Source organism: Mauremys reevesii, linkage group 10 (genome assembly GCF_016161935.1).
Source record: "Mauremys reevesii isolate NIE-2019 linkage group 10, ASM1616193v1, whole genome shotgun sequence".
Lineage (NCBI taxonomy): Eukaryota > Metazoa > Chordata > Testudines > Geoemydidae > Mauremys > Mauremys reevesii.
The window spans coordinates 58,582,494-58,610,422 of NC_052632.1; the positions used below are offsets into that span (position 1 = coordinate 58,582,494).

The following is a 27,929-nucleotide window of genomic DNA, read 5'->3' on the forward strand; positions in this document are numbered from 1 at the left end:
AGAGTTTTCCAGGGCCCCCGGAGCGAGTGAAGGACCCTGCTCCAGGGGACCCGAAAAACTCTCGTGGGGGCCCCTGCAGGGCCCGGGGCATGGGGCAAATTGCCCCACTTCCCCCCCCCCACCCCAGGCGGCCCTCTACTTGTTCATGAATTAGCGTATGGGTATGAACTCAGCAGAGGCAAAACTTTTGCGTAGTTAAACAGTTAAAAAGAATTTTAAAATGAGAGAATGTTGCAGGTTTCTTTTTTTGGACTGAAGTGTGCAGCGCTCTATTTCTGTGGCTGTAGGTTGGAAACAGATTGAATGTCAGACTGATTGTCAGTGTGTATGTAGGTGGTGTTTCAAGTAGAGGCTGTGGGCATTTTATTTTAAAAGGTAATACAGTAAGTGCAAGTTATACTTTTTATAGTTTGCTAGGAATTAAGTTATGTACTACAGAGTTAAATTCATACTAACGAGAATTTGAAAATCCTTCTTATTGCTGTGAAGTGGGACTTACTAAAACATGATTCTTTGTGAGAATGTTGGTAGAATTTAAACCAGCACTGCTGAAGATGCAACATTTATACTTTGTGCTGAAGCTATTCTATGTGACAAAGTTTTCAATAGCACAGACCATCTCTTACACTTCCTCTGGTGCACCTAGCACAGTAAGGACCAAATTCTGCCTGTTTGTGTATATATCTAAGCCATTAATGTCTATGTGTGTTCACATATGGCTGTATGCACACATTTACACATATGGAACAGTGGTATAGTGTTGAAACAGTGTGGCTGGTTTTGTTTTATTGACCCATCCTATCAGAAAATTTTGGCATTTTGCTGGAAGATGTTAATTGAGCCCTGCTGGCTCACTGTTGCCCATGCAGCTCACTAAACAACATTAGATAAAAGTGAGATTGAAGTGGCCTCTCAGATTAGAGGACTCTGGGGCTGGGTATGAGCAATCCTGTGAGACTCCTAGGAATGACCAAGGGGTTTCTCTATAGACTTACTTGTGTCTATATAACACATTGTTTAACAAAAGCTGAGTTTTGTTAAACAAAAGCTGAGTGGAGTAAAACCAGTACAAGTTTGTGCGGTTGCTCTTAATTCAGTTTGAGTGTTTTATTTTGATTCAGCTGAATCTGGTAAAAGTACAGAATAAACCAAACCAAACGTGTTTGCACAAATGTGCTAGTTGAACTAAATAAAAGAAATGCCTTTAGATAAACTGGTGAAAATTTGTGTGTAGACCAAAATCAGACCTGGAGTGTGGGAAGCCTTGAGCTGGATTTTATTTTTTGTTTAGGCTGATTATCCCACAACGATAGGTTTTCTCATGGTATTTTTTTATCTAGTTGAGTTCAAAGTGTTCACTTTTATTTTCGCTTAACATAACATTATACACAGTATATAGCTAAAATGACAAATACATAGTTAAAATGGAGAGAAATACTCAGAAAGAATACATAAACTAATAAATACTACAGAACAGCACCCTGGCATGTCATTTCATTTGTATAGGGCTTCTATTTTGTCATGCAAGACCTAAAAAGATATAGTACTTGTGTATGACTAGAATATGAATAATCTGATGATGACGCTTCTAAAGTTCATACACATGCTTAAAATGATTTAATGTACTCCTATAATTTTCATTTTTATACAGATGCCTCTGTTAAATCACACCAAGAACATGTTACTAGATATTTATTTATCATTGTAGAAGTATTAATTTACTTGAGTATTAGAGCTGAACTGATTCCAACTGAGTTTTATTGTGAAATTTTTGAAGGAAGAACAGTTTTGGGATGCCCTTGCTTTGAGGATAAAACACTGAAATGTGGTACCCTTTTTAGCAATAAGCCACAATAAGATGTACATTTGTCATAAACAGATAGTTAAGGGTTAAAGTCTCTTTTACCTGTAAAGGTTTAACAAGCTCAGTAACCTCAGGAACACCTGACCAGAGGACCAATCAAGGGACAGGATAATTTCAAATCTCTGTGGAGGGAAGGCTTTGTCTGTGTTCCTTGTTTGCTCTGTGTGCTCTCTTTGGATCTAAGAGAGGCCAGACATGTTTCCAAGTTCTCCTGGAGTAGTTCCTACTATCCAGTATAGTGAGTATTAGTTAAAAAGGCGGATTATTCTTTTGAGTTGCTTTCTATATTTGCAATTGTGTGTTTGCTGCAATTGTGTGTTTGCTTTATTTCTGTTGCTGTTACTGATTATTCTGAGGAGGAGGGAGGGGGAAGTCTCTCCAGTTTTTATAAGTTAGACCCTGTATTTTTGCATCCTGGTAATACAGAGAGAGTGTACTTTTTTTTCTTTCTTTAATAAAATCTTTTCTTTTTTAGAACTTGATTGATTTCTTCCCTTGTTTGGATTTTCAGGGGAAGGGGAGGGGGAAAAAGTGAATCCCTCTTTGTTTGATTCAAGGAGTTTGAATCAAGGTATTTTTCCCAAGGACTAGGGGAAAGGGAGCGGGGGATAGGGAATCCCTCTTTGTTTGATTCAAGGAGTTTGAATCAAGGTATCTCTCCTAAGCACTAGGAGAGGGGAGGGGGAAAAGTGAATCCCTCTTTGTTTGATTCAAGGAATTTGAATCCAGGTATCTCTCCTAAATGCTAGGAGAGGGGAGGAGGGAAATGGATTATTTCCCTTTGTGTTGAGATTCAAGGTGTTTGGATCTGTGTTCCCCAGGGGAAGTTTTTGGGGGAACAGGGAGTGTGTCAGACACTTAAAACTTGACTGGTGGCAGCGAGAACCAGATCTAAACTAGGATTTTAGTTTAGAGGAGTCCATGCAGGTCCCCATCTTGTGAAAGCTAAAGTTCAAAGTGGGGAATAAACCTATGACAACATTAATAGGCTCTTTCAGGGTGCGGGGGAGGGTATGACACAGACTTTTAGTTTTCTATTTTCAGCCATCCTATAATGGATTATTGGTATTAGAATATGAGGCTCCTTAATTTTACATTTCATTTTTTTAAGTAAATGTTAAAAATAATCTTGTAGTTTATTAACAAATGTAGGTATTTTTTTCCTAAGATTAATAACTGCCTTTCTGTAAAGTTTGTCTTTCTTGTGGGTGGGTGTAGTTACCATTAAATACCCAACTTTTGTCAACAATATCCCATTGTGGTATTTGTGAAGTTTTGTCAGTACTTAAAATAGGAAATTACTGTGGTAACTCAGGTACCAGACTAGTGAAACATTTGATATTTTTAATGGCTACCACTCTCTTTGTGAAGTCTCTTTCTCATCGTTTTAGAATTGTTCAGCTCATTTAAATGTCAGTTCCTTCTGGATTAACTGTTTAGAAAGAATAGTAATTAGTAATTTAGATTCCTGAGGTCAACATCTTCTATTAAGCATAGGTATGAGAAACCCAAACATTGCTAAAGTTTTGATTTAGTGCCTGGTTGGGAGGGAGGAGAATTTCCAAATGTAGTATTTTGGCTTATTCAAATATCTTTATTATTATTGTGAGTAAATGCAGTGCTTTTGAAAGGAATAGATTGACAGGAACTGTCAGAGGGTTTTGAACACTGGTCCACAGGATGCTTAGGAGCTTTGCCAACCTGTCACCCAGTGACCCATTAACTGTTGTCAGAATGGGAGTTGAACTCTAACAGAGGACCCCAGTCCTGGAAGCTAATTGGTGGAATGCTGGAGTTCCTGAGTGGTTCATAGCTTCTATTTAAACCAAGCACAGGAATAAGAATCTGTCCATGCATCTGGGTTCATGCTGCTTAGGACTGCTTCTTCTACAATACCTACACCTACTGCCTCCTGCTGATCTCCTGGTAACTTGACCCTGTCTGCTTTCCTGAATCTTGACTCTTGGTTTTGTCCTCTGACCTGGCCTGAGTCCTCACCCCTGATCTGACCCCTAGGTCAGACTGTCCACATCCTGGTCATGACAGACTTTGCAAACTGAAGATTGGGAGACCCAAAAGGCTGAAGGGTGCTGGAAATTGTGATCCTAGAGTCTAGACTGGCCAAGAGTAAAGGGCCATACAGACTGGAGTCCTCAGTTAAACCAGACAACAGTTACAGTGTAGGTAACTGTAGTGCAAAATTTTCTCTCACTGCTTTGCCATTCATCCTTTCGTGAAGGAACCACTTCTCAGGGCGAGAGGGGTAGCTCAGTCTAACCCATTCAGTTCTTTGCCTTTTTGCTCAGATTGATGAAATTTAGTATTCAGGAATGAGTGTTTGGGGTGTGGTTTTGTGATGTGGACAGCTATCCATGGAATGTGAAGGAATATGCATTGTGCTCATTTCACTTAGCACGCTCTCTCTCAAAAAAAGTTTCAGCATCCTAATCTTCTGCAGGTAAACTCCCAAAGTATATGACTACATGCCTCAAAAGTAATGATGTGTGGAAAGACAGCATATGAAGCCAGATGTCCTTAAACTATCTGTTCAGGTCTTTTTGCCAAGGCTGGATTTGAGCAGATGACTTACAGGATCTGGAATGAATCATCCTTATCGCTGTACTTCATTCCCTGAGCCATCTAGCTATAAACTTAGGGAGTTTACCTGCACAAGATCAAGAAGTTGAAATGCTCCTGTGTTTTCTTCTCCACTGATTAAAAGAAAATTTCGTTAAGAATTTTCTTTATTTAGTGAGTCTGAGGGAGGAATACAAAATCAAAGAATAATCCATAGCTGAAACTATATGTATGTATATGTATATATACTGCACTATTTGTTTATGTGACTCCTCTGAGAAGAGCCACATAATTTACTACAATAAGGTTAATGCTGAAGTTGGAAATGTTTCACTCAAATATTGAGAATGAGAATTTAACATGCACAAGAAAAGAAGTTCTGATTTCCATCCTGTAATTCCATCCTTAACATATTACTTTTGAGTTTCCAAATAATGAATGACCTTACATGTCAAGTGTGCTGCAAAGCTATGAGGAAGGATAATAAAGGGAAAGTTTCATTTCTTAATTCACATACTTCTGTGATTTTAATCTTCTTATAGTTTAGATTATAATTCTTTTATGGTTTAATATGTATTGGAATATATTTCTGATACAAAGGAGATGGGATGGGTTGATAAGTCTGGTGGGATGTTCAGTTTGGGGAGATGAGAGGAAGAGGCATCCATGCTGGGACAAGACCTCACAAATGGACTGCCTCTCAAAATGTTGGACAGTTGGCAGTGGCAACTCTATTTGAAGCCCCTCTTATTCTCCGGGCCTCTAATTAGTGCTGGATCTAAGAGAGGTTTGGCTTTGAACGTATGTGTATAGCAGACAAAGTAGAGCAGAACAGAAATGCCCCCCAGCTACTGGAAAACATCTGTCAATCATGGCAGAATGGTTACTAAGCAGATCCATCCTTAGGTATTTTATTCAACTGAACATGTACATTGAAAATCTGATCTCAAGTTCAGGAGCTTGCCTTAATATAAAGATGCATGTTATTTACATGGACTTTCGTGAGTTAATCAGTCACTTTCCCCCGTTATCCAATTGTTTTCCTTCAACATTTTGGAAATATTTTGATTAAATGAGTGAAAGCAAAGTTTTGTTTTTCAGGAACCCTTTACATTTAAAATTGCTGCATTAAATTCAGAAGACCTTGGTGGTTCAGTAGGTGCCATTTTTGCATCTGATTTAGTATGAAATAGATAAAGTTTCCTCTCTTTTTCTTCAGTAGTCAAACTATTAGTTTTTATTTTCTATAGTGACAGATTTACAGTAGAATTAGGTAGTTTATAATGTTTTCCATGTAAAGCCATGTATTTCCCTATTCCAATTTTTTAAAATGTCATTTAAAATATTGTTAGCAAGTTGTATTGCTTCACTAATTACTGGATATGATGCTTCAATTAAAAAAAATCACAAGTAGAGTTTTAAAAATAAATCATGTTAATGCTTTGTCAAGATGTATTAAGTGGTGACCCACCCATATGGGAAGACTATAGGCTAGGTTATATAGCCAAAGCATTCCAGCTGAGCCTGGAGGTGGTCTTAAAGATCCAGATTCAGCAAATTAAATAAGCATGTGCTTCAGTGAGCCTTACACATGTCCTTAAACTTAAACATGCTTAACTAGTTTGCTGAACTTAGTAGAATTAGTAACTTGGTGAAGGACAGGGATGCACTTGCCATTGTTAATAGGACCTCTACACACTCTAGGACCACTGTTGCACACTGGACTGTTAGATGATATGTAGATATGGGCCTCTGCTATGTGAAATTACTGCTGCCTAAAAAACCTTAACTATAGCGGTCTTGTGATTTCTTTCAGTGTTGTTATTTTGAATCAATATCTCAGTATCTCCACTGATTAAAAACATTAGTAGAAAACTTAGTGTGGATTACTTCAGTTTCATGGTACAGCTAAATATGTCAAACCATACCAATATTTAGTTTTTCACCACCAAAAACTGAAAAACGTACTAATGACAGATGACCATTCAGTAGTAATGTCCAAATTGCTCTCAAGTAGCAATCCCTGGCATGTTGTTCAACTTAAATCGTTGCTGCTGCTGCTACTGTGGGTTTTTTTCCGTCTTCATCCCTTTCTCTCTGTCACGGGAAACAATTGCTAAAAGCGCATTATGAAATATTGTACTACACGCACGTAAAATATAACGGTTGTCACATTTGTAATTTAATTGTAAGTATGAGATTCCTGTTAGGAATTTATATATTATATTAACAAAATAGTATCCATCCTGTACTATACTATTTTGCTAACATGATGGCAAGATTTCAAATGGAATGCAAAGGTCATAGTTGCTATTATAATAGGATTGTTTAATCACATTTGCCTGTCTATTACTGACCTCATCTCTCTTTAGTCCCAACTGCTACTGTCTACACTGCAGCATGAGTGGAAAAACTCTAACAAATGTTTGCCATTTCATTCTTTAAAGCTACTGCGGAGAGTGGGTTTTTTTTAATATATATTGCATATGGTACTGTATAATCATAGTAGATGATACTAAAATAATCTGAGAGTTGATTATTTGAGTTCATGCAGTAAATTTAACATACTGAATGTCTTTGTCATTGTTTGTTCTGTATCATGTATCTTGCTATATTGGGAATAGAACAGAGAATATTATGTTTACACAGTGTTAACAGATATATTTGAGGCAGATGTATCCAGCCTCCGTCACCCACCAGAAAACCATTGATTATCTTCAGTATTTCATTTCCCCACTGCCAGTATCTAAGAAAATATTGTGAGGCTCTTCTGAGTGTTGAGTAAGTATGGCAACTGTGCTTTGTCATGTTCTCTCTAACAATTATAGAATAGAAAATTATCATAAATACGATTAGGCACTGCTGGACAGTTAAATCATTCTGTGCGTGAGAAAGGTAGAAACTCTTCTAAAATTTAGAATAAATGTCCTCTTACTCTAAGGATCAGGTTAGAAGTCCAGGGGCAGGAGTTCAAATTATATTGGAGTGCAGTTCAAATGGTGGAGTGATTTTAAGATGGCTAGCTACAAAAAGGAATTAATCACTTGTGAAGCTGAATACTACACAAAACACACAACTTACTTAATGAGAGTATGTTTTGTTTTTATACACTCTAGGTATTCCAAAGAGTGCGTTTTAAAAAGTGAGTGGGGTACAGGTTGGATGCTTAACATTATAGGAAAATACTTTGTGTGACCATTGACATACATAGGAGAAACTGTATGAGGATGGAAGTCATCCCTATTCACAAAACCAGCACAAGACCTATGGATCACTTAAATCTTCAAAATAAATCCTCAGTGTTGCATAGACCTTTTACTGGCCCTCAGCGCAATGGTGAATTAAACTCTGAACAAGTAAATGCTGGCCAGGACCTAAAGGACATTGCCTAATCTTTTTGGAAAGTGAAGTGGAAATTTTAACTTTCTCCCCAGACTCCCGCCAGACAAGCTGAAGGGATCTCAGTTAAGATTTTTATCAAAACCAGAGTTTTGTCGCCTCCAGTTAAAGATGCAACAATCAACAATTTTAAATTTGGCACAAAAATAACATCAAAGTGTTGATCTGGCCAAAACAATTTCAGACTACACTGGAACTTGTCTGAATTAGCTGGGGGTTCGTTCAAGATTGGTATTGAGTGAGGAAAAGACAGGCAGGACCAGGGTAACACTGAAAAGCCAAGTGGCTGCGTTTATTTAGGGGATAATTACAACTTGGGCTGGGGGAGTAGGCAACTTTGGCTGGGATGGTATCAAAAGTACAACCACACCCCAAAACACAGTAATAATACACTTTATACTGCTCACCACACCACACCAAATAGGCAGACACACCAATCACACAAGATGGGAATCGGGTTCATCAGAGCGATGCCCGGTGCAACACAGAGAAAGAGACCCACGGGCCACTGCCTCAGCCACCCTTGCGTTCACACAGAGGGTAAACCCAGAGTGTGGTGCGGCTGCAGCTGGGCAGATTCCACTCACTCAGACCGCGGGGACAGTGACCCCTTGGTCAGCTAATCTCCAGGTGGAGACAGCTCCCAGATTCATTCACTCCGGACAAAGACAGAGCAGTGATTCAAACACATAAAACAGTTTGCAATTAACAATTCAATAACAAGTAGAACAATTATACAAGCTAGCTAAGCAATTGTGCAATTCTGAGCTCACTAATACAATCCTGATATCCTGAGTAGATATTTGGTACCAAGTTAGGGAGGGGAACAAATAAGAGGCTAGATAAGCTAACTGTCAGATATCAAAAAGCAAATACCGCACTCCAGGCGCAGCTGACCAGCAGAACAGACACCAGAAGCATGACGAGCTGACAGGGATCGGGTCCAAACGACAACGAACCCAAACGATACGACACGAGTGCACTTTACCGGGAGGAGACCCTGGCCGAACGAGTGATCAGTTCCTTCAGCTAACACGCGGATGCTCCACACAAATTTTGGGGGGGAACCTAGTTTTATAGACAGGTCTCACTCCCTCGTGTCAGTATCTGATTGGCTCCCTGGTCCCTCCTCCCTTCAGGCTTCGAGCTGTTGCCACCCCACGTCGGAAGGCTTTGCACACGGCACACTGGAGTTGATGAGTAAACAAACCTGACCCTTAGATGACTGGGTCCAAAAAGAGCGGGAAAGTGAGTCGCAGAGCAGAATTAAGTCTCTGTATACAGAACTCTGGAGTTGCTGGGCAGAACTCGCCTGACCTCCAGACAACCGACCAAAAAAAACAGGTTGCTGGGCAGAATCTGGCCTTCATAACAGAACTAGCCTGACCTTTAGATGGCCCAGCAACAGAAAAAGAAAGAAAAACAAAAACACCAGGAGAGCACATCTGCCTTGGTTGTGGATTCCACCTACTACAGCAGTTTTTACCAGAGTTTTTGCCCTCTCATATACAACAAGAATCTGGTCCAAAATGGAGGCTGCCTTGTCCTTTTAGCAGGACAAGATGGCCGTGGACCGACAATTGGCCATACAGAGCCATAACTATGAATCGGATTGCAACAGAACTCTGCAGGAATATATTAATAGCTGATGCATTTTTCATTCATTTTGTGAAAGTGGTTTAGTCAAACACTCTGTAGCTAAAACAGCATTATGTTTGTATTTACTATGTAGGGGAGGGCATTTTCTTCTGAAACAAATTTTTACTCAGATATCTTATGAACAAAAATAGTTTAAAAGATTATTTTATTTCTACTAAAGGAAAACTTCAATAGGAATCCATCGGATTAGTAAAACATATGTCCTTAATATCATAAACTAATTGAAGTGTTGTTTATGAATTTATAGTTTCATTATTTTATTGAGAGAAAAGATAACTTACCTGATTGTAAACTCCACACAAAAAACTATGATAAATTAACTTCAAGCACACACAATCTAAAAATAAAATTGTAGCCTACCTCCTCCTTGTTATATCACGTATTTTCATGAATAGTAACTCCTGAAAATTCATTATATATTTGAGATATGATCTTTTCCAAATATTGTTATATCACTGAGATCTAAATATATTATATTTTAAAAGCCAATGCCCAGTTCTTCAACAGTTTTTAACCTTATGTGCCTTTAATAGGTTATAATTATTTCAATATTTTGATGATAGATTCTAAGATCTGGTAGGTGATCAGTGCAGTAAAACTAGATAAACATTTCGGTTTACTTATTCCCCAAATGGACAATGTATTGGCTTGGGTCAGACTGTGAATACCTTCATATTGGTAGATTTTATGACCTAATGTAGTAGACTCATTAGTTTTTCCAGAATGTAAGCTTTCATTTTAGGGGAAGGGGGAATCTAATCCTTGTAGCTATGAAGATAATCTTCCAAACATGAATTTGTTCAAATGCAATATAAAGTTTAACAGAGCTAAATCACGCACTAGTAAGATATTAATATTTGACACTCATTTCTGGGTGTTTTCTAAAGACTAATTTAAAAATCATTCTGAAGTTTAAAATACACATTAAATTCAAAGAGAGAAGTCCCAGTTCAGAGGGTTCTATCTATATATGGGATTTAAATATGCAAAGTTGTTGGGAAAACCCAGCTTCCCCTGGCATTTCTTTTTGCTCTTCCTCTTCTCCCCATTTTATTCTAAATCTGTATTAACACTCGTTGCCTATAACTGCCTACCAGAACGTAAGACTTTTATTATTTTGAGATGTAAAGATCATGAACTGTTTGGTCCCTAGACTTCTTCCTTGGGACTCTCATTTAACATTCCAAAACTGCTACTCCAATACTGTCCCTCATGTTCAATGAAAATACCCTAATACAGTGTCTTTTTAGTTACATGAGCAGTTGCACAGCAGTCTACAAATAACAGCATAGATTGTGCCATCAACAATTCAGTGTTGGTAGCCAAGTTACCTTCATACTTTAACAAGTCCTGTAACTAACATCAGACAAATTTATAATGAAATTATTCAGATGCTTATTCAACCATGATAATAGTAAATGTCTCTGAATGGAGCCCTGTTTGGAAAGGGTGAAATTCAGTGCTCTGCGGTGGGCCAGCCAAAGATCTATGCATCACTTAATCTGCAAGCTATTTTCAATCCCGGTTCCTCCAAGACATGGTTGAGACACATGATAGCATGCAGAAGCTTGCAATGCCTCTATCCTAACATACACAAAGTATAGTGCCTTTTTGTTAGTCTATATTTAATTGCTTTGTGAAATTAACTTCCATTATGTTAAACTGTATTGCACCATATTTTCTAAAAAGTTTTGTAATATATTGTACTCTCACAGTATGCTTTTACAATTTGCTAGTAGTATATAGTATTTTGAATAGAATATTCCAGGACATATTTTATAAGCAGTTTTACTAAATGCAGATATGATGCAGTGCAATGTATTTTAATATGATGTTAGATTATATACGAGGCTCACAAAAATGTTTTATCTAAATCATTTTGTGGGTAAAGGATTTACGAGCGTGACCTAGAGCAACAACAAAACATCTAAAATGGGAATGACCAATTTTGCTCTGGTTCTGTTGCATTAATTTGATAAGGTGCTGCCTCAATTATGGTCCTTTTATTACCATCATTATTAGTTGAAATCTAATATTTTTATTGAGAAAACAATGCATGTAAAGCAGAGGTAGGCAACCTATGGCACGCATGCCAAAGGCTGCACATGAGCTGATTTTCAGTGGCACTCACACTGCTTGGGTCCTGGCCACCGGTCTGGGGGGCTCTGCATTTTAATTTAACTTTAAATGAAGCTTCTTAAACATTTTAAAAACCTTATTTACTTTACATACAGCAATAGTTTAGTTATATATTATAGACTTATAGAAAGAGACCTTCTAAAAACGTTAAAATGTATGACTGGCACACGAAACCTTAAATTAGAGTGAATAAATGAAGACTTGGTACACCACTTCTGAAAGGTTGCTGACCCCTGATGTAAAGTATGCCCCTGCATCCTTACAAGACCATATGTTACTTAAATTATATGGTGAGGGTAGTTCTTTAATTACATGCTCTATTTTTTTTTTGTTTTATAAATATAAATATCTGGAGTTCTGTAACCAGAATGGAATGGATTTTAATAATCAATTTGGAGATTAAGGGATAAAAATCCCATAGGTTTAGGGCTAGACTTGGGTTAAACCATCAGCCTCTTAAAGTCTTGCTCATTCTGGTTTCATTGTAAGGCAGTTTTAAAGTACCTCACTTTTATGATGAATGATTTTGCAGTCTGCTTCACAGTGTTACTCATAATTTCTTGGAAATCTCATTTATTGAAACTTACCCTTTACAACCCCTGTGACCTGGAATGGGAAGTTTGGATTACTGGTCTAAATTTACCCCTGTGAGAGTTAGCACCTTTCATTCTTAGGTGAAACACTTCTGGTGGGATGCAGAGGAGCCCCACTCCTTCAGTGTGATTTCTCATGCTTTCTTGGGCTATACCAATCATTGTAAAATATCCCAGATGATGATTCTTTGTTGCTTTCAAAATACCTACTGAGTGCATTAACAGCCTAGTATGATGTTTAACTTGTATAAATTGGAATGGCAGGGGAGGGAGATTTTTCCCAGGATTTTTTTTTTTAATAGCTGACAGTTGGGGGTACACTGGCTTCAGATGTATTTTTAAGAGCCTCAGGAAGAAGTCCTTTCTGGCAATGATAATCTAGCTATATTCAGAGGGGCTGAAATCCATCAGTGACAGGAAAATCACCCAAACCTTTCTCCAGTTTGGTGCTGTAATTTTATTTAGAGGTCACCAAGAGCCTTCTTTATTGCCTTGTAGTCAAGGGCTCCTTTGAGCCTCCCTCAGTCTATCTGCCATTGTACCAAATGAGTTCCCATTACTGATTCAGCAGCACTGTTATAATCATGGATGAAGGGCGAGCGAGGTTTGGGAGGGCAAAAAGCAAGGTAGAAAATGTGCTATAAAAGGAATGGAAGAAAAAAAAAGTCATAGAACCAGGGTATTGTCTTTGTTTTTTTCCCAGTTAAATCCTTCATATATAACTCATCTGAAGTGAGAGAGAAACAAATCTAACCAGTTTAAAAACAAAAATGCAAGACTTCTCCTCTCTGTGGGTTTCCTACATCAAAAATGAAATTAATAATGAACAAATATATACACATACAAAACCTTTCATCCTATCTGGGAGAAGAGTAGAGAGCATCGGATATCAATAATGATTAGACTACGTGGTGGACTCATGGAACTGTGTATAGTGTTCTGATATCATGTTGAAGAACGTGGTATGCAGAGGCAGACATGAACATTTCCAGCAAGTGTACTTAGCATATGTTTGTTTGCCAGGTGATATTGCTACTCTTCTTGGTTATGGGAATGAGAGAGTATTTATTTAAATTAGAAGATGAATGTATTTACCAGTCCTAGACTTATCCTCCTAGCCCTCCTCCCCGCTCCTCCATAAATAGGTTTATCATATGGAAAGGGGGAAATTGTAGTGAGGAACCCTTTTTAAAATGTTGGTAGCCCTTCACTGATGTTTTCTAGGTAATGACATTGGTTACTGAAGTGTCATTTTTGTCTTTAGGTAGGGTTAGATTATCCAGCAACTCACAAGTACCTAGGCAGATTAGCTATTTCAATCCTGGCTCATCACCATTTAGTATTTAGGTATATATTTCTTTGATACTGTTTAAGAGTACTTCACCTTTGTTCCCAGCTACATTAAGACTGATTATACATCCTCATAAAATATACTTGACTGTAATAGAATTTTTTTCAGAAACTCTTTTTAAAATAAAGTACTGTATGCGTCTTCTTTAACATGTGAGCTTCTGTCTAATTATGTTTAAATTATCCAAGTAAGCATCTCAAATATTTAGTGATAAACACTTTTATGCTTTCCAGCAAAGCATCTACTTTGTGAGGCAATATAATAAAAAACCGGCTTGTGCAATGTGCATTGCAGATTGCATAACCTACTTTTCAAATCATTCCTACTGAAATAAATAGGAATATCTGCAAATTTAAGGAAGGATAATTAATACTTATAAAGTGCTGCTGTTGTTTCATCTGCAGGAACATAAAAAAGTAATAGAATTTCTTGAGAGACAATTAACCAACCAATGTTTAATGACTGGTTTGTGGTTTTGGGGAGGTATTTTAGTTAACTATTTTGAAGCAAAAGCAAAGTATTCGACCAAAATGATCAACAAGAAAAAGAATTGATTTGTTGAACTGCAATTTTTAAAGAAGGAGCCATTAGTACCCACCTAGAGCAGCTATATGAAACTGGAAACACAGGGTCCTGCAAGGTGCAGAGTGCCTTCAGCTCCTCTACCTGAAGGTGCTCAGCCTTTGCTGGATCAAGTAATTGGGTGAAATTCACCCTTATGCAGAAGGCCAGCATAAGGCCTATGCCCAAAAGGCATTGTGCTGGCTTACTGGACAGGAATGAATTTATACATACTGAACTGAATAGTTCTTTTAAATTGCATATATTTTGAAGGCATAACAATAGAGAATAAGGTTGCCTGATCCTTCCCATTATAAGACCCTCCCCGTTAACTATTTGAGCTGAAATTTTACTCCTAGTACTGACCAGACTTTCTATGTGGAACCCCTACAGAGTAACTGAGCATCCTCCATCCACTCACAGCTCCTGTGTGAGACAGGACTGTGCAGGTGCTGTCTTCACAAAGTGATTATCTGACCTCTCCAGCCCAGGACTACAGGAGTGAAACCAGACTTTCCTTGCAATGACTGCGCCCAGTTGTTGGGGCGGGACATGCACTGGAACTGAGAGCAGGGAGCCTGTCTCTTCTGTATTCTGAATGTCCTTCTTCCCCCTGCTAACATCCAGGCAGTGTGAAGGAAACTGCCTGATTTGAATGCAAAGGGGACAGAAGCCGAATGGTGGAAGGAGAAAGGTAAGTAGATTCAGACAATGAGTCTGGTGAGAGTGGTGGGAGAGAAAGTGTGACTAGGTCTGGCTGGGCAAGTAGACTGAGACTGGAGATGAGGAGAGATTGGGAGTTGGGGAGGAGATTGGGCTCACAGCAGTGAACCTGCAGGGGAACACTGGAACAGTCTGTGCAAGGAGACTGGGATGAGAAGCCTGAGTGGAGACTGGGACTGGGTCGGGAAAGAGACTGGAACTGGGATAAGGAGGCAGTGGTGAGGCAAAGATAAGACTGGGGGAGAGAGAGAGGTTGGATGGGATGAGGCAGAAGGCCTCAGGCTTGGGGAGAATGGGTAGAAGTGTATGCTTACTAGACACACTCCCCTCCAAAGTCTGGAATGGAACCCAAGATTTCTAAGTCTCACCATTCCTCTGCTGTCAGCAAACATCTGTTAAACTCACTGGCAAAGTGTCTCTCTCATTCCTTTCTAATGTTGGTCCACATACAGGATGACAATCTACTGTTGCTATGAGCTACTTCATTACCTCAAGTGGCGGAGTTTCTGTGTGATGGATCTAAAGGTTTCAGCCCTGCAGATGAACCACATAGGTGTCAGTATGATGCCACATGATGGAATTTTGGGATTTCTTTTCAGTTTGTTTATTTTTTTTAAATCTAGGAAATTACACTCATTCCCTGTTCTGGGGATCAAACAGGGTTGTGTAGTAAAGGAGGACCCCTGCTTAATTTGTTATAGAAGTTGAAAGGTGTGTAGTGAATTAGGTAGTGGATTGAAGGAAGAAAAAGAATGGTCCCATGGGTAAGGCAGTTTAATGTTCTCTTGGAGAAGTGGATTCTATGGCTGTCTGAGCCACAGAGTTCCTATGAGATGCTAGTCAAGTCACTTAAATCATACTTTTCTGAGGAGTTTGCTAATTGTGTGGTTCTTCTATTTTCTTGGTGCCCAGTCTGAGACCCTGGGATCTGACTTGTAAAAGCACTCATACCTTCAACTGAATTCAGAAGGTGCTGTGACTGAATATATGAACAGCTGTATAATGCAAAATATTCTGAAAAATCAGATCCTAGTCATCTCAGATTGGACACCCAAAATCAATGGATTTTTTTTTTTACCTTACTCTTGCTGTGACTGAGCTGACAATCTGTAAATTGGAGATATCATCCTCTCACCATGGGTATTCTGAAGATAGATAGATTATTGTTTGCAGAGCACTCCAATACTATAGGATGAGCACCATAGAAAGGATCGTGAGGAAATTAATAATTTTGTCTTCACAGCATAATTTAAATATTGTGCAGTAAATTTAGTGTGAAGTCATTAGGGCATGGAGCTATACACTGAACAATGAGGAGAAAACAAATATTAACTAGCAGCTCATAATTAAAGACTGTATTAAAATAGATATGCACAAGAGGCCTGAATTAAGGTTGTGCAAGAGCTTAAACTTGGCATTTTCTAATTTTGAGTCCTTGGCTTTACAACTTTAATAATGTTAATGTGGTTTTGTGGGTGATATAAATATAATATAATAGTAGTAAATGTGTTGGGGTTTTCTCTCCCGGAAGTCAGAAACAAAAGTACAACCTTAAATCTAGTGTTAAATCCTGTCCCATTGAAGTCAATGAGAGTTTTGCTATTGACTACAATAGGGCTGGAATTCTACCATTATTGCTTAACTCTCAGCTACTGGCAGGCAAATCTTTCTCTAGGGACAACCTTTCTCTACAAAAATCATCACTGGTCTAAATAGAACCTATTACCTTTACAAATTTTCTTTAAAATCTTGCTAGCGTTTACAGTTATTACATGTTTCAGAGTAGCAGCCGTGTTAGTCTGTATCTGCAAAAAGAACAGGAGTACTTCTGGCACCTTAGAGACTAACAAATTTATTTGAGCATAAGCTTTCGTGAGCTACAGCTCACTTCTTTGGATGCATAGAATGGAACACACAGGAGATATTTATACATACAGAGAACATGAAAAGGTGGAAGTATGCATACCAACAGGGAGAGTCTAATCAATTGAGATGAGCTATCATCAGCAGGAGAAAAAAAAACTTTTGACGTGATAATTGAGATGACCCATAGAAGGTGTGAGGAGAACTTAACATAGGGAAATAGATTCAATTAGTGTAATGACCCAACCATTCCCAGTCTCTGTTTAAACTTAAGTTAATTGTATCTAATTTGCATATTAATTCGAGTTCAGCAGTCTCTCTTTGGAGTCTGTTTTTGAAGTTTTTTTGTTGCAAAATTGCCACCTTAAAGTCTGTCACTGAGTAGTTAGAGAGGTTGAAGTGTTCTCCCACTGGTTTTTGAATATTATGATTCCTGATGTCAGATTTGTGTCCATTTATTCTTTTGCGTAGAGACTGTCCGGTTTGGCCAATGTACATGGCAGAGGGGCATTGCTGGCACATGATGGCATATATATCACGTTATTACATGGTTTCTGTTTACTTTAATATTGCATAAGACATTGTCTTGCTTTTGTTTTATTTTGTTATAGTAAATCCCTAATTTGCAGTGAATTTTCTTAGATATTCTTAAAAAGCATTTCTGTAAAGAATCTAATGTTCATGTGCAGGATTAAAATGGTTTATGAATTATGCAGAAAGACTGTCTTGTTCCTTGACTAAATTTATCTCATAGCAATTGAATTATTCTGGCAAGATTTAGGTAATGAAGACTGTTAAGGTTTGATTTTTCAGTTGTGTTTTTTGTCTCTTATTTCAGCCTTGAAAAAATTGTTGTCTCTTTAATTGTAACTTATTAAATATTTAAGTAGGAACGATAAGTAAACAAAAAACATGCTCTGACTTTGGTAAGGGCAATGACAAAAAATTCTGAGAATTGTTAGTGTGGAGTAGGTGTAAATAATTACGAGGTGCTGGTGTTGCCCCCTTATTTTAGCCTTTTGCTGCAAAGACTAATAAAACGATACTTGTTTTCATTTAAATGCTGTATTGGTGGCATGTATTAACTTGAAAATGGTTTCAAAATCCTTGAGGAAAAATATAGTGACTAACTTTAAACACAAAGGCACCTGCAGTACTGCATATCAAGTGCTTACTGCTGCATTGCTTGTGTGCGGAAAACTTGCATTAATATCACTGAGAGTTTTTGCTGCTCATTTAGGAATGAGCCCTAAATGTTGATAATGAATATATTGCTATTTGTAATGTAGATGCTGGTTTCAGTTAGTCTTGTCTTTGTTTTTTCTACCTCTTTTGTTTTGTCTGTGAAGTGTTGAAGCTGATGCTTCTTGCTAAGAGCCAATCTTTAATGTTCAGACACTACCAATAGCCCTTTGCATCTTAGGCTGAGTTTAGCTATCCAGGCACAGTGGATGCAGCTAAAACGTTGCATTTGATCTTTTTTACTGGTATATAAGATATTACTAGGGTTGCCAGGCATCCAGTTTGCGACCGGAACGCCTAGTCTAAAAGGGACCCTGGTGGCTCCAGTTAGCACAGCTGACCAGGCTGCTAAAACTCTGGTTGGCCGCAGCGGCCAGCTCCATGCAGCTCCTGGAAGAGGCCAGCATGGTACTGCCCCGAGTGCTGGCTCTGCGGCTACCATTGGCTAGGAACCATGGCCAATGGGAGCTCCAGGCCTGCAGATGGGGGCAGCGGGTGGAGCCCCCTGGTGGTCCCTGCACTTAGGAGCCAGAGGACATGTCAGCCACTTCCAAGAGCCGCCTGAGATAAGCGATTCCTGGAGCCCACACCCCAGATCTTGTCCTGAACCCCAACCCTCTGCCCCAGACCTGAGCCCCCTCCTGAACCCAAACTCCCTCCCAGAGCCTGCATCCCAACCCCCTGCCCCAGTCCTGAGCCTCCTCCCACACCCAGACTCCCTCCCAGTACCCACACCTCTCTCTCTCTCTCTCTCTCTCTCTCACCCTAACCCCCTGCCCCAGCCCTTCCCATACCCTGAGCCCTCATTTCTGGCCCCACCCTGGAGCTTGTACCCCCAGCTCAGAATAGAGCCCCCTCCTGCACCATGAACCCCTTGTTTCTGGCCCCACTCTGGAGCTCACACCCCCAGCCCAGAGCAGTATCCCTTCCCAGACCCCAAACCCCTGCTCCAGCCAGGAGCCCCCTCCCACACTCTGAACCCTTCAGCCCCACTCCCCCAGCCCAGAGCCCCCCTCCTGCACCCCAAACTCCTTATCCCCAGCTGGAGCCTTTACCCCCTCCCACACCCCTGCCCCAGCCCAGAGCCTCCTCCCATACTACAAACCCCCCAGCCCCACCCTTTAGCCTGGAGCCCCCTCCCACACCCCAAACCCCTGCCCCAGCCTGGTGAAAATGAGCAAGAGTGGGGGAGAGCGAACAACAGAGGGAGGGGAGATGGAGTGAGCGGGGGTGGGGCCTCGGAGAAGGGGCAGGCGCAGGGGACAGGGCAATGGTGTTCAGTTTTCTGCAATCAGAAAGTTGTCAACCCTAGATATTAATGCTAAGTAGTCCACATTATACATCATTCATACCAGTAAAAGTATAAAATCAGATCTTGAAATTGCAGCCATTCTACACATGTCAAGCAACAGCTGATGTTACAAGTTACATGCTTCAGCATATTTAAGGTTAGGATTGGGATTTTTGCAGGACACAAAGACTACAGCTCGTGTGGGATATTCTGTCTCTATAGCAAGAGTAAATTCCAGGGGATTAGATGACACTGAAAATGGAAATTAGATGTGAAACCTTTCATATCTAGGTCACTGGTTCACTTCTGGCTCATGTTGATTGTAACCTACAGTTATCACCTGATAACTGTTCAGTGGCCTATATGGAATTAGGGCTTGGCTACACTTGCAAGTTGCAGCGCTGGTAGAGGCTTTCCAGCGCTGCAATTACACCCCGTCCACACCTGCAGGGCACAACCAGCGCTGCAACTCCTCCTGGCAGCTGGCTGTGGCTGTGGCCAGGTTGGGGGTTAGCGATTTGCAGCGCTGGTGCTGCTCATCTGCTCATCAATGTGGACACACACCAGCGCTTTTCCCGGCTTAAGGATATATCCCAGAATTTTAATAAAAATTAATTCCCTTTGTTTTGTTTTTTGTTGTCTTTTTGTTTTGTTTTGTGTTTTTCTCTCCGTTCGTTTGTTGCTCTCCCGAGCTGCTAATGCTAATCAGCTTTGTGTGAGCCATGTCTGATGTGATCAATCCAATCCTCCTCCTCCTCCTGTGAGCTCCTCTGTGGAGCCTCCTCCGCTGCTGCTGCTCTGCTCTAAAAAAAACAAACATCTGCTTTGCTCTGATCATCTGTGTATCTGTACCTGGCTGTAAATGATCAAAGGCAGGCAGGGAAACAGAGTGCGAGCGCAGCGCATGCAAGAGTTAAGAGAGAGGGGTAGAAAAATGTTCTGATTTTTCAAGTCAGGAAAGTCAGCACACAGTTCACATTCCAAAATCCTCTTTCCCCCTCCCTCCTCCCCCTCCCACCCACCCCTCCCCCCCCCCCCCCCAAAAAACACGCTAAAAGGAATGCTGCTGGATAGCTGCCCTGGGAGCATCACCCATACAGCCACTGGATGCTGCAATGGAAATGCACACCAGCGCTGGTAGCTGTGAGTGTGGCCACACACCCACTGCTCCTGCACAGCACAGCTGGATGCGCAGCGCTGCAGCGCCACAACGCTGGCAACTGCAAGTGTAGCTTAGTTGTTGGTCTCAGTTCATTCCACACTGCAGAGGTGTCTTCATCACAATTTGACACCCTGGATGACACGCTCAGCAGTGAGGCCACAGGGTTGAATAGGCCTGGAGAATGAGCTACCCTGTTGCCCTGAGAGGTAGTCTCTGTAGGTCAGGGTCTATGTAAATAGGCGGGGTCGCATGAGGAAGCTTGAATTGCTGCTGCCTGTGCTTTATCTAGTTTGTGGATAAAAAAGCTTGAAATCTAGTGCTGACAATTTGATAACTTTAACATTCTTTCTTAAGATAGGAACCGGATCTTGTGTTGGAACAGATATCTACAATACTGTAGTATTAGCAGCAATGCATTTCATGAAAAGCATTCAGTGAACGCTATACTCCCTAAAGTATTAGAAAGTTAGAATGTTTTTTAGAGTCTGAGCCATTTGATTGGTAGGGAAGATTATTAACATGGAAATTTTATTGATGAAATGTTTCATGCATTATATCCATGTTGATGAATATAATTAAAGAAAAACAAGATACAAACTGACACAAGCAGGAAAACTTGCATTAAGTCAGTCACTTATTAACAATAGATATTTGTGCACAGTACTTAGGATGATACGTGATTCTGACCTATGCAATTTGAAGGCACAGTTAGTCTGAATTAAAGATAGAATGAAAGCTATTATTTGTAACAGCCTTGGTAGGTTTATTGCTTTGTACTGCCCCCTTTAAATTATGCCATTGTGTATTCTGTCAAAACTAATCTTTACTTTAAATACCGAATTCATAAAAATCAAGGTCATCTGTTTGATTTGTTTGTGTTCTGTTTGGCTTCTACCCACTTGGGTTTCAATCCATGCTGAAGTATTCATCTTGATAAAATTCACCACACCTTATCCTGGAAGCATGGAACTTTAACATGATAGATTGTGTCAAAACATATTGAGCAATGCTTTTTACCCTGAACATGTTGCATTGACGAGATATGTGCTAATTACTTCAAAGGAGGCCTGATTCATTACAATGGTTTATTTCGATGTGAATTATTTAATTATAACAATTAAATCCTTAGAATGGGTATTTAAGTTTTCAGCAACTATGTCCAGAAAAAATACGATGTCTCAAAACCTGTGCGCAAAATGAACTTTTGTAGAAGATCTTTTGTGCTGTGTGTTTCAGAAAATATTTGATGATGATACTATTTCTGCAGAACTTTCATCATAGATCTCAAAGCACTTTGCAAAGGTGGTTAGGTATTACTGTCCCTATTTTACAGGAAGTGACTTGGTCAAGGTCACACAGAAAGTTGGCAGCAGAGACTGCCAAATTCTCAACTCTGTCCTTGGGATCATACTGCCTCCAATTTCAGCTTAATCATAAGCAACAGGTACTAGAGGCTCAAGAGAGCTATTTCTTGCCACAGTCCTTAACCGATTTTGCAGAGCGGCCATGTTTGACTAATTTACAAATTTAACATAATTTATTTCAGAGGTATTGTATGCCACTGCTGTTGGTCCAACATCCCTGACAGCTTTCCCCTTTGCTAGATTATTGGGCTCTTCCCTCAACCCTTGGTGTTTGTCCACTTTAGTCTGAAGGCAACACAATGGAATAGGACATCTCAGTCCATGCGCCTTAACTGAGAAGGCACAGATCCATAAACTCCATAAACTCTTTATACTTCTGCACTTCTCTTTATAAGTTATTGACTTCTCTTCTTTTTGTGGATGTCAGAATGAAATTAGCCACACTAATTTTCAATTCTTAACTAAAACAAGATTTATTAAGTGAAATTTAAATAAAATAAATGATTTGCTTAATGTAGCTGGATTTATACTTTGCATAAGCTAAGTAAATAATGCATTTTCAGTTTAGTTAGAGAAATAAAAGCAAGAAAAGTGAATACTTTGCCTCTTGTGGAATCAGTCCTTTCTTTGACCACTCTGCTAGCATCCCTTGCTGTGGGGTTACTAGCAACTCCTGCTTGCAATGTCCAGGACCCACTTTTCAAGTTGTTTTGACTGGTTCAGCTTCTATATTGAGATATGCCCTTCTTGGCTGCCCATCCATACAGGTATGAGAGCTCATTAACCCATCAAGGTGAAGTGTCATTAGTATTTTACACAGAAGTCTCTCTTTGGGGAAGACTGCATGACTGTTGTCTCCTAATTACCTCTGGAAGTTTCCTTTCAGACATCCTGTATCGAAAGATGGTATGTCAGAATCCCCGGGGAGTTCCATTACTTTCGATTAAGTACAGTGATCAACTTTCTATCTCTACTACTGTTCCTTTCTTTAGTAGCTACCCTGTGTCCTCCTACCTCATACATCTAGTCTGTGGGCTTGTCTTCACATACAGCACTACAGCCACTTTAGTAAAGATGGTACTCTGCTACTACACTGATGCGAAAGCTACTCCTTCAACATAGTTAATCCACCTCTCCTAGAGATATGTAGGTGATATAATGGGGGTGTGTGCGCGGAGGGGAGGCTAGCTAGGTAAAACTACATTGCTTGGGTGTGGATTTTTACATCTTTCACCAAAAATCACAACAATGTTCAGGTTACTCCCAGTCCCAAAGAACCACTCACTTACCCCAGGTCAATGACACCGTCGATTCTACACCAAAAACAACACTTGTAACCAATCCTATAATAAATTAACTAAACATTTATTAATGAAGAAAAATAGACAAGTAATTTACAAGGTTAAAGCAGGTACACATACACATGAAAATGAGTTAGTCTTAGGTTCCAAAAGATAATAGACACTGCTGTAATGGGCAAGGTCTGTATGTCCTCTAGGGCTAACCCAGCCTCAGCAGCTGGGGATCCCTTGCTTATGCTTAGAAATTTTGCCCTCCCAACGTCCAGATCCAGTTTCTTCCTGTCGGGGATTTTTATTCCCTTCCCGCAGTGTTCAAGCTTATGGGACGAGTCCCCATACACATCACCTCTCCAAGGGTGTTGAGGGAGCAATCAACAAAGTTTTTTGTTCTCTGATGTTCCACAATGGTTTGTCTAGTATCTATGGGCTGTATTTTGTTGAGCAGGAGAAACCAACCTGATACCAAATAAAATAGTAATTCACGTTAGGAAATGCTTCTCTCCTGACTGTTACACAGGTACAGAGTCTTACAATACGAACACTCAATATAACCTTGTAACATGGGGTAGCTATGATATAAGTGAGATTACTACTTGCAGCATCATACAAGCATTTCATAAAGTCTAAATACTAAACACATTCTTGTTAACACCTATTTTAACAATGCTAACACAGATGAGCCACACCGATTTCCACCTCTGGATTGGTCAGTGTTCAGCTGAGATGTCACCTGGTTTTCCAGTGTCATAGGCACACAAAAAGTCCCTGGTGCAAAGACCATACAGCATTAGTTCCCAATTCTGTAACGAGCTCCATATGGGTGAAGAATTCTGCCATATGGAGATCCTGACACGATCTTGGCCTAAGAGACAAACACGAAAAAATCAAGGAGGAGGGTGATAAATTAGTTATTTTCAACCTTATTTTAATTTCATCCTCTCTCCTCCCTGTTCCTTCTTTTTATATAATATTGGGATAGAGTAGGTGCTAGATTGACATGGGCTAGAATTTGTAATTCTTTAGGAGGGATTTGAATAAAAAGAAACACTGAGAAGGGGAAGTCATTTATACAAGAGTAGTTTATTTATGGAAGAAGGGATAATGAGGGGGCACTGAGGACTGGGGTAGGAGAGTCACCGTAAAAAAAAAAAATCTGACCTGAGGTCTAGGCCAGGTACAGTTTTTGTTGCCCTTAGTATGTCAGCAATCAGATACCATACTGTTAGGCATGATGTAAAGCCCTAAGATAAGTAGCTATTGTGTATTAATCATATTATTCCTGAGAGTGTCATAAACTCATTGTTGGGGGAGACTTTATAAATTAATGTATTATCTGGACCCATCTATATCTCCATCTCACCTGGCCTAGTAGTTCTTTAAGTCTTTTACTGGGTTTGCCCATCACTGGTTCTTATGAGCTGTGCTATGCATTTTAAAAGTACTTTGACATAAACAACAATCAGTATACATAAGAAGCAATCACTTTTTAGATATAAATATTTTTTCAAGGGTTTTTTAGTTAATATTTGTACCGTTGCTTTTTTCAAATAAAAGAAATCCACATAAGGCACACAGCGTGTCCAACTGTACAGAGCGATTATAAAGCAAGATTATACTGAGTTTACAAGAGATAAAAGCATTGATACAGTGTAATACAATAATAATTAAAATGAGCCAATGTGCATTCATTTGTTTTCTCATGTTTATATTGGTATTGGTGTATATCCTGCCTAGATGTATAAAAGGAACACTGTTTTGTTGTTAATAAAACTTTTTTTAAAAAAGATAACAAATTGTATACCTTTCTAATGAATAACAGCCTACATAATTCAGACTGGGAGAACTTTAAAACTAAAATGTGCTTTTCACTGTTTATAGTATGTGTTTTTCTGAATTTGGACAATGAAAATGTATATTTTATTTATATAGTCATCTTCCAGTCTATTTTTCTTTCAGGTTCTCATGCAGTGGCACAACAATTGTTTCCATTTCTTTGTTCTTCCTAATTTGGTGTTTGATAGGCTTTATCGCCTCCATTCGACTTTCCCATCACATGGCACTCAGTGGTTTCAGTGTCAGACAGGATGTTCCCAGATGTTGCTTGAAAAATTGCCATCAATGAGTTGATGCAGAGAAAAATACATTGATGCTTTGAATTACATTTAAAAATTCAGCAGCCTCACTAGAAGCTAATACTGCATCACTGACCACCAAGTTCAGTGAATGAGAGCTGCATGGTACAAAAAAAACTGGAGGGTTTAACTCGGATCCGTGTCTGCACTCCTCTGTTCTTTCCTCTCATGTTGGCACCATTATCGTAGCCCTGATCTCTCATGTCAGCTATCGCAATTCCCATATCTTCCAGCTTTTTACGAAGCACATTTGTCATACCAGCTCCTGTAGTATCATCAATGTCAATAAATTCTAGAAAATGCTTTCTGACAGTCGCCATTGCAGGGACATTTTCACTAGGTTCTGTTGTTGTTACAAAACGCACCATTAAAGTAATTTGTTCCGTATGGCTGATGTCAGGTGTGCAGAATAACAGAGTAATATCTTGCTGACTTCAGATCTGCCACAATTTTCTGTTTGACTTTTGTTGCCAGTAACCAAGGTAGTAACCAAGGTAGTGGTGTGTGTACATTTCTTGGGTGGTGACTCTTCTTAGATGCTCCTGGAGTACAGCATCAAACGCAGCCATCAGCTCCACAATTTTAAGGAAGTTTCCATTGTTTGGCACATACAGCTGATCTGAAGTGCCACGCAGTGCTAGGTTTTGGGTAGCAAGCATTCTCACAATGGCAATGAGCCTTTTCAGAACATTTTGCCAGTAAAGAGACTCTGATGCAATCTTCTCTTGATGCTGATCATCTATGGTGGCCTTTAACCTTAGTCTCATCTCAAGGTCTTTCCTCCTATGGAATGCTCTCTGGTGATTTGCTGCCTTCTCGTAGCATGCCAGATTTCTAGCCAGATTTTTCCAGTCCTTTGTTCCTGTAGAACCTAATGTGGCTGGAACATTAGACTGGAAGAGTCTGCAACAAAAACAGTATGCAGCATTCTGGGTTTTTGAGTACATAAGCCATGGCCTTTCCACTTTGTCACCATTGGGGATTTCACGCCAGTAATGTGTTGGATGGAAACTTCTCTTTTCATTATCTTTGGTGAACATGAAGTTTTTCACTTGCCGTGGCCCACACAGTACAAGGAAGTCCTTCAGGCTGCTCAAGTGGGTCCACAGTCCTGGATCATCTAGACTTAAGAAATTAAACTCAGCAGCAGCTGTTTCTTGCGCCTCCACCTCACTCTTCTTTGATCTACACTTTTCTTCAGGAATGTGCATGGTTACATCCATTTGAGATGGAGATATGGATGCTGCAGTAGCTGCCAGGACACCTGCATGCTGACTAACTCGAAGATCAGGCATCTCCTCACCATTCACATCCTCACTGAGGCCAGAAGGCTCACCGTGAACATTTTTGTCTATGTATCTCAGGAGAGCTCCTTCCTGCTTAGATAGAAAAGCTTCCTTTGCTTTCTTTCTTTTTCTGAATGCTGCCCCAGAGGGGCGTTTTTCACTCATGACTGCTGTTCTGTGCCAGCTATAGTGGCTCTCAACATTCAATTGAAGGGGACAAATAAGCAGGCTGGTAGCAGGGCCTGAGTGAGGGAAGATATCAGCATCTTAAGGGCCTAACTGGCTCCTACTACTTCAGTTGACTGCCTGTTCTCCTCAAGTGGGTTCAGGGAAGCAGCAGGAAACAGGAAGCTCCCTGAGAAGCTGGTGTTAATCAGTCCAGGCTCCTGGGGGTGCTTGAGAGGTACATAAGAAGCTCCTCCTCCTCTCTCTCCCTGCAGTTCCTGCTGCTTTCTGTTATTCCCTCTCACCTTTTTCCCTGCCTGCCTGCTAAGTCTCTTGTGCCCTCCTTCCTTCAGCACAGCACTCCACCATCTCTGTGCATCTAGAGCAGAGAGAATACATATGCACCAGCAGCAGACACAATTTAATATACTCTGGGTCCTAGTGCTCCCCCTTTCCCCAAGTCTGGCACCTGAGGCAGCTGCCTCAGTTCGCCTCATGGTAAGGCCAGCCCTGCATGGGAGAGGGAGTGAGATGGTAAGAAGAAGGAAAAGGTTGTTAATTGGGGGGAGGTATATATTTTCACTGTGAGACATTGATGGTGAAATGAGCTGATGCATTTTGAATAAATTAAAGTCTGGAGTGTTTGGATTTTGGGAGACCACACAGAAGGAATAAGCCATATTCAAGACAAGAATGATGTGATATGACTGTATTAGGTAATGTATTGACCTCCAGTTTGTTTCATTACCATACAGAAAAGTCGCAGGCTCTGTCTTATGGAATAATTAAGAAAACCTTCATTCTCTGAAACTCGTTATGCATTTACAGTTTGTTAATTAGTTAATACCTCACTGAAAAAATTGGAATACATTTAACTAAGTTCCACTGTCATACTGTGTACAATATGGGTGTATGTTTGCTCCTTTCTTGTTTCATTACTAGTGACATGAGAACAATCTTTTTTTTTTGTTTCTAAGTTCATGTGCTCCTGCTGCTTGAAGTCATAATCATTTTTGTTACATCATAGAACCTCCACGGCATGAGATGTGATGTTTCAAGCAGAGGATTATAAGTGAGGAATGAGAAGCAGGAACATAAACACCTTAAGCAACAAAGAGCTTGTATCCATATAAACAACTTTAGTACAGTCACTTTATATACAAAATGCATGTGTAATAGAATAGTCTCTAAGTAGAATATTTTTCCAGTGTCACTAATGAGCTTTTTTAAGTTTCTTTGTGAAAAGCAAAATCACTA

The 27,929-nt window shown here is 39.8% G+C and overlaps 1 protein-coding gene across 35 annotated transcripts in view; it reads left to right on the forward strand.

Moving 5' to 3' along the window:
• The window catches only part of RBFOX1 (RNA binding fox-1 homolog 1), a 2,636,561-nt gene that overhangs the window by 2,181,638 nt on the left and 426,994 nt on the right, over nucleotides 1-27,929 (forward strand). The gene's annotated exons all lie outside the window — the stretch shown is intronic.